The sequence below is a fragment of the Oncorhynchus gorbuscha genome, linkage group LG10 (genome assembly GCF_021184085.1).
Source record: "Oncorhynchus gorbuscha isolate QuinsamMale2020 ecotype Even-year linkage group LG10, OgorEven_v1.0, whole genome shotgun sequence".
In the NCBI taxonomy this organism is placed as follows: Eukaryota; Metazoa; Chordata; class Actinopteri; order Salmoniformes; family Salmonidae; genus Oncorhynchus; species Oncorhynchus gorbuscha.
In genome coordinates this window covers 30951656-30958174 of record NC_060182.1, presented here as the reverse complement: position 1 = coordinate 30958174, position 6519 = coordinate 30951656, and positions in this window count along the sequence as shown.

Below are 6519 nucleotides of genomic sequence, written 5' to 3'. Positions count from 1 at the left end.
GATTCTAACTGACCTAAGACAGGTAATTTTAACTACGATTAAATGTCAGGAATTGTGAAAAACTGAGTTTAAATATATTTGGCTAAGGTGTATGTAAACCTCCAACTTCAACTGTAGATAGCTATGAATGAAACAGCTTCAACTGTAAACTTGACCCTGCCCTTACAATTCAAAATCAAATATATTACAGCTCATGTTATTCACGTAACCTACCAGAGATGAGAAGTGATTCTTCCCACTCTTTATGGAAACCCAAAGGAGTCATACGACTCATACCTAACTGCCCAGTGACTTTCCATAGCCCCCTTAAAAACACAGCAGCACGCCCTGTCCATTGTGCGCAGGGGAGATACAGATTTGTTTTGCACCAACCTGTCACTCAGTTATTTGAACTTTTTTGCTATTTTTATATAGGGACATACAACTAAAACTGAGGGGGCTAAAGTTTGAACTGAGGGGGCTAAGCCTTCTGTAGCCCCCTCATGGAGCCATGCCCGTTTCAGCATTTGATCAGTACTTAACTCACAATTTCAGTGTCCATTTACTAACTACACTATCACTATTAAGAAAACACAACATTTTGTACTTTCACTATTCAAAAATGAGAATCAGAATTTTCCTCAATTACGCGACTCATGACATTGCAGAACACCTTCTCCACACCTTAAAGTGTTGTTGGTTTAGGACTTTAGATAAAGGGTAGCTCCTGTACAATTAAGTATTTTACAGTCTTGTGGAAGATTCCTACACTGATACACAAACAACAACAAGGGTGTGAAAGGGGTGGGTATAGCATGACAACTATGTTACAGTGCACCACAAAACAGCTACTTTAATGTCAGCCTTTAGTGGTTCTCTTCACTGGCCGTACCTATTCAAATGAGAATCAGTAATACATTATATCAAAGCATTGTTAGAAACCCCTAGCTGACTGAACCAATTAAATATTTCTAAGAATGACTTTGTTTACTGTACAAGGGCACTTAAAATATATCTATATTTATTTATTTAACCTTTATTTAAATAGGCAAGTCAGTAAAGAACAAATTCTTATTTACAATGACGGCCTACCAAAAGGCAAAATGCCTCCTGCGGGGGCAGGGGCTGGAATTAGAGATTAAAAAACAAATATAGGACAAAATACACATCAAAACAAGAGAGAGACCAAAACGCTACATAAAGAGAGACCTAAGACAACATAGCATGGTAGCAACACAACATGACAACATGGTAGCAAAACAACATGGCAGCAGCACAACATGGTAAAAACAGATAACAGTGCAAAGGGCAAGAAGGTAGAGACAATGCATCACTCGAAGCAGCCACAAATGTCAGTAAAAGTGTTTCCTGATTGAGTCTTCGAATGAAGAGATTTGAGTGTTTTCTACAGCTCGTTCCAGTCACTAGCTGCAGCGAACTGAAAAGAATATCGACCCAGGGATGTGTGTGCTTTTGGGACCTTTAACAGAATGTGACTGGCAGAACAGGTGGAGAATGAGGGCTGCAGTAGGTATCTCAGATTGAGATCTAAGAGGGTTTTATAAATAAGCATCAACCAGTATACTACATAGTAGTATAGAGTGCAGTGATCTGTCCTACAAGGAGCATTGGTGGCAAGTCTGATGGCCAAACGGTTAAGCACATCTAGCCATTCAAGAGCACCCTTACCTGCCAATCCATAAATTACTTCTCCATAGGCTAGCATGGGTAGGATGGTCATCTGAATCAGGGTTAGTTTGGCAGCTGGGGTGAAAGAGGAGCGATTACAATAGACAAAACATAGATTTAACCTTAGCCTGCAGCTGTGATATGTGCTGAGAGAAGGACAGTGTACCATTTAGCCATACTCCCACGTACTTGTATGAGGTGACTACCTCAAGCTCTAAACCTTCATAGGTAGTAATCACACCGGTGGGGAGAGGGGCATTCTTCTTACCAAACCACATGATCTTTGTTTTGGAAGTGTTCAGAACAAGGTAAAGGGCAGAGAACGCTTATTGGACACTAAGAAAGCTTTGTGTTTGAGTGTTTAACACTAAATCTGGGGAGGGTTCAGTTGACTATAAGACTATCATCTGCATATAAATGGATGAGAGAGCTTCATACTGCTTGAGCCATGTTGTTGAGAAGTGTGTGGGGCCTAGGATCAAGCCTTGGGGTACTCCCTTAGTGACAGGCAGTGGCTGAGATAAGATGTTCTGACTTTATACTAGGGCTAAATCAATAATTAGAGGTAATTACTTCCCTCAATAACGATATAAAAACGTTTAGATTCATTTTTGATACCACAAACCTTTTTCAACATCTGAAGCAAAATCACTCTTTGGAACATGCAGGAAGTTTGAGTTTGCGCCACAGTATTGATTAATGCCCCTCAAGCACCAGCCAATCTAGTGATGTTTGCCCGAAGCAGTCAACACTGACAGCATTTATGCCCTACAAGCAAACATCAAAAAGACAATCACAAATGCTATTATGCATTGCTAAGGACCAATTAGCACAGTCGAAAAGGAAGGTTTCAAGAGGCTTATCAAGTTAATTGACCCCCAGGTACGTGCTCCCTGGCGGAAAACAATTTTCATTCAAGTATAATTGTGTGTAGCTCACACAATAATAAAAAAAATGTTACCTTTATTTAACTAGGCAAGTCAGTTTTACTTCTTATTTACAATGACTATCGGGGAACAGTGGGTTAACTGCCTTGTCCAGGCCAGAACGACAGAGTTTTACCTTGTCAGCTCGGGGATTCAATCTAGCAACCTTTCGGTTACTGGCCCAATGCCCTAACCACGGTTTGTTAAGGCATTCTTGAGTTTGAAGCAGACATGCACCTTTTAAACATTATTGGATTAATATCGTGATAATTATCGTTACCAAATGAAAAAAAATATAGATATCGTGATAATTTATTTGCCATATCGCCCAGCCCTACTTTATACACTGCACTCTTAGGTAGTTAGCAAACCACGCCAAAGACCCCTCAGAGACACCAATACTCCTTAGACGGCCCACAGGAACGGAATGGTCTACCGTATCAAAAGCTTTGGCCAAGTCAATAAAAATAGCAACACAACATTGTTTGGAATCAAGAGCAATGGTGACATTATTGAGGACCTTTAAGGTTGCAGTGACACATCCATAACCTGAGCAGAAACCAGATTGCATACCAGAGAGAATACTATAGACGTCAAGTAAGCCAGTCAGTTGATCATTGAATTGTTTTTCAAACACTTTTGATAAACAGGGCAAAATATAAATAGGCCTCTAACAGTTAGGATCAGCTTGATCTACCCCTTTAAACAAAGGATCCACATGATCAACATTAAGGGACATGGGCAGCTGTGAGGAGGGTTTATTCTCCAGGTCTTTAAACATTTTCCAGAACTTCTTGGGGTTAGACCCACAGAGAGAGAACTGCTCCTTAAAGTAACTTTAGCCTTCCAGATAGCCTGAGTACACTTATTTCTAATTGGCCTGAATGAGAGTGTCAGCCTGAGTATGCGTGTGTCAAGCAATTTGCCAAATGGAATTATTGAAGTGGAGTAACTCTGCCAGATCTCATTTTCTTTATGGGTGCGTATTTGTTAACGATACCAATGAAAATATCAAAAAAGAAGGTCCATGCATCTTCGACAGAGGGGATCAAGCGGATTCTACAGTCGTAGCCAAAAGTTTTGAGAATGACACAAATATTAATTTCCAAAGTTTGCTGCTTCAGTGTCTTTAGATATTTTTGTCAGATGTTACTATGGAATACTGAAGTATAATTACAAGCATTTCATAAGTGTCAAAGGCTTTTATTGACAATTACATTAAGTTGATGCAGAGTCAATAGAGTCAAGACCTCTGCAATCCGCCCTGGCATACTGTCAATTAACTTCTGGGCCACATCCTGACTGATGGCAGCCCATTCTTGCACAATCAATGCTTGGAGTTTGTCAGAATTTGTGGGTTTTTGTTTGTCCACTCGCCTCTTGAGGATTGACCACAAGTTCTCAATAGGATTAAGGTATGGGGAGTTTCCTGGCCATGGACCAAAAATATCAATGTTTTGTTCCCCGATCCACTTAGTTATCGCTTTTGCCTCATGGCAAGGTGCTCCATCATGCTGAAAAAGGCATTGTTCATCACCAAACTGTTCCTGGATGGTTGGGAGAAGTTGCTCTCGGAGGATTTGTTGGTACAATTCTTTATTCATGGCTGTGTTCTTAGGCAACATTGTGAGTGAGCCCACTCCCTTGACTGAGAAGCAACCCCACACATGAATTGTCTCAGAATGCTTTACTGTTGGCATGACACAGGACTGATGGTAGCGCTCACCTTGTCTTCTCCGGACAAGCTTTTCCTTGCCTGTGATGCCCTTTTTGTGATAAGCAATGATGACGGCACGTGTTTCCTTGCAGGTAGCCATGGTTGACAGAGGAAGAACAATGATTCCAAGCACCACCCTCCTTTTGAAGCTTCCAGTCTGTTATCTCCAGCCTTGTCCTCGTCAACACTCACACCCGTGTTAATGAGAGAATCACTGACATGATGTCAGCTGGTCCTTTTGTGGCAGGGCTGAAATTCAGTGGAAATGTTTTTTGGGGGATTCAGTTCAATTGCATGGCAAAGAGGGACTTTGCAATTAATTGCAATTTATCTGATCACTCTTCATAACATTCTGGAGTATATGCAAATTGCCATCATACAAACTGAGGCAGCAGACTTTGTGAAAATTAATATTTGTGTCATTCTCAAAACTTTTGGCCATGAATATATACCGATTTATAGAGGCCAGGTCATGAAGAAGGGCTTGCTCATTATAATTTTTTAGCAAGCGTATATGCAAATCAAGACAGGTCGTTTCACTGAGCAGCCATTACGAACACATGCTCTAAAACACTGATCACTTAGATCAAACACAGAAAACACCAGACTGTTACCTATGAGGATTTTTGGATGGATAACATCAAGGAGAGTAAAATTTTCTAGGTGTTTGGAGTCATATCTTGTAGGATTGGTAATAATCTGAGAAAGATTTAGGGAGACTCATTGCTTTAGGACTTGGTCAGGTGGTTTAATCATGTCCCAGTTTAGCTCACCTAGCAAGACAAATTCAGACTTGGTGTAAGGGGCCAGGAGAGAGCTTCGGGTTTGTAGGATACAGTCCGGTGCTGATGGTGGCCGATAACACCCAGCAACAGTCAACAATGAGTTATTTGAAAGTTTAATGCATAAAACCAGCAAATCAAATTGTTTTGGGACAGACTTGGTGGAGACAACCGAGCATTGAAGGTGTTCCTTGGTAAAGATTGCCACTCCACCACCTTTGGAAGATCGGTCTTGCCGAAAAAGATTATAACCAGATATGTTATCAGTGTTCAAAACACTTTCTTAACCACGTCTCAGTAATGATCAACACATATAGATTGGAGCTGTGAACCCACTCTTTCAATTGATCCATTTTAGGTAATACGCTTCTATTGTTAACGTGCAGAAAACCCAGGCTTTTACAAGAGCAGAAATCAGTGACGCAAATGTCAGAGCACAAAACAGAACTGGGGCTAGCAACAGTTGATGGGCCAGATTGTACATTATATGCACATTTCCAGATATAATCAGCAGTAAAACAATCAGGGCACGGCATAGGACACGGGGAGCTCTGCAGTGTTGATTTATAACATTTGAGTGTGCATTAAATGGCAACAATATCATATTGTACAGCAATCTCATCAACCAGCAAGAGGTGGTTAGAATAGGATGGGAGGCCAAGAGTCGTGTAACCAATAGAGTCAGAGTCCCGAGTGTAGGAACAAAGAATGCAGGAGTCAAGAGGCAAATAGCATAAAGCACAAGAGAAAAATATAACGACTTGGGGCTAGCCATTGTAAGTTCAGAGTCATTCTCCCCAACAGTGTGTGTGTGCTGGAGGCGAGCAAAAGCGTGGGAGAGAGAGGTGGGGATATCTGCACCAAACAGGGAGAGACAGGCCAGGGCAGACGGTAAACAGTAGGTGTCATACCCACCCCATTGACCCAACCCATTTCCCCTATGACAGGCCAGTCCGGGAAAAAAGTTTATGGTTGCAATCAGTTAAAAGGTCCCAAGCCCCGCCACCTGTCCTTTACGTCTTTGACAGGCGCTACTTATATTAGTCCTAGATGTGTCACAGGTCATAACCTAGGTTTAATATAAGAAGGTTGAGTGATTTATTGGACATACAGTGCTTTCGGAAAGTATTCAGACCCCTTCCCTTTTTCCAAATGGTTAAATTACAGCCTTATTCTAAAATTTACTAGATTCTTTTTTTTTTTACTCATCAATCCACACACAATACACCTTAATGACAAAGCATAAAAATGGGGTCTGAATACTTTCCAAAGGGGAAGTATCCCTCAGAATATTGCCCTATATCCAGGGTTCTGCCACAGGCTTGTCCTGGCTTTAGATAAGACAGGAAGAATTGCTGTAAACATCGAAACAGATAGGTACCGCCCAATGGAGCTCACTAAATCTGCCCATGCCCACACTGTGTAC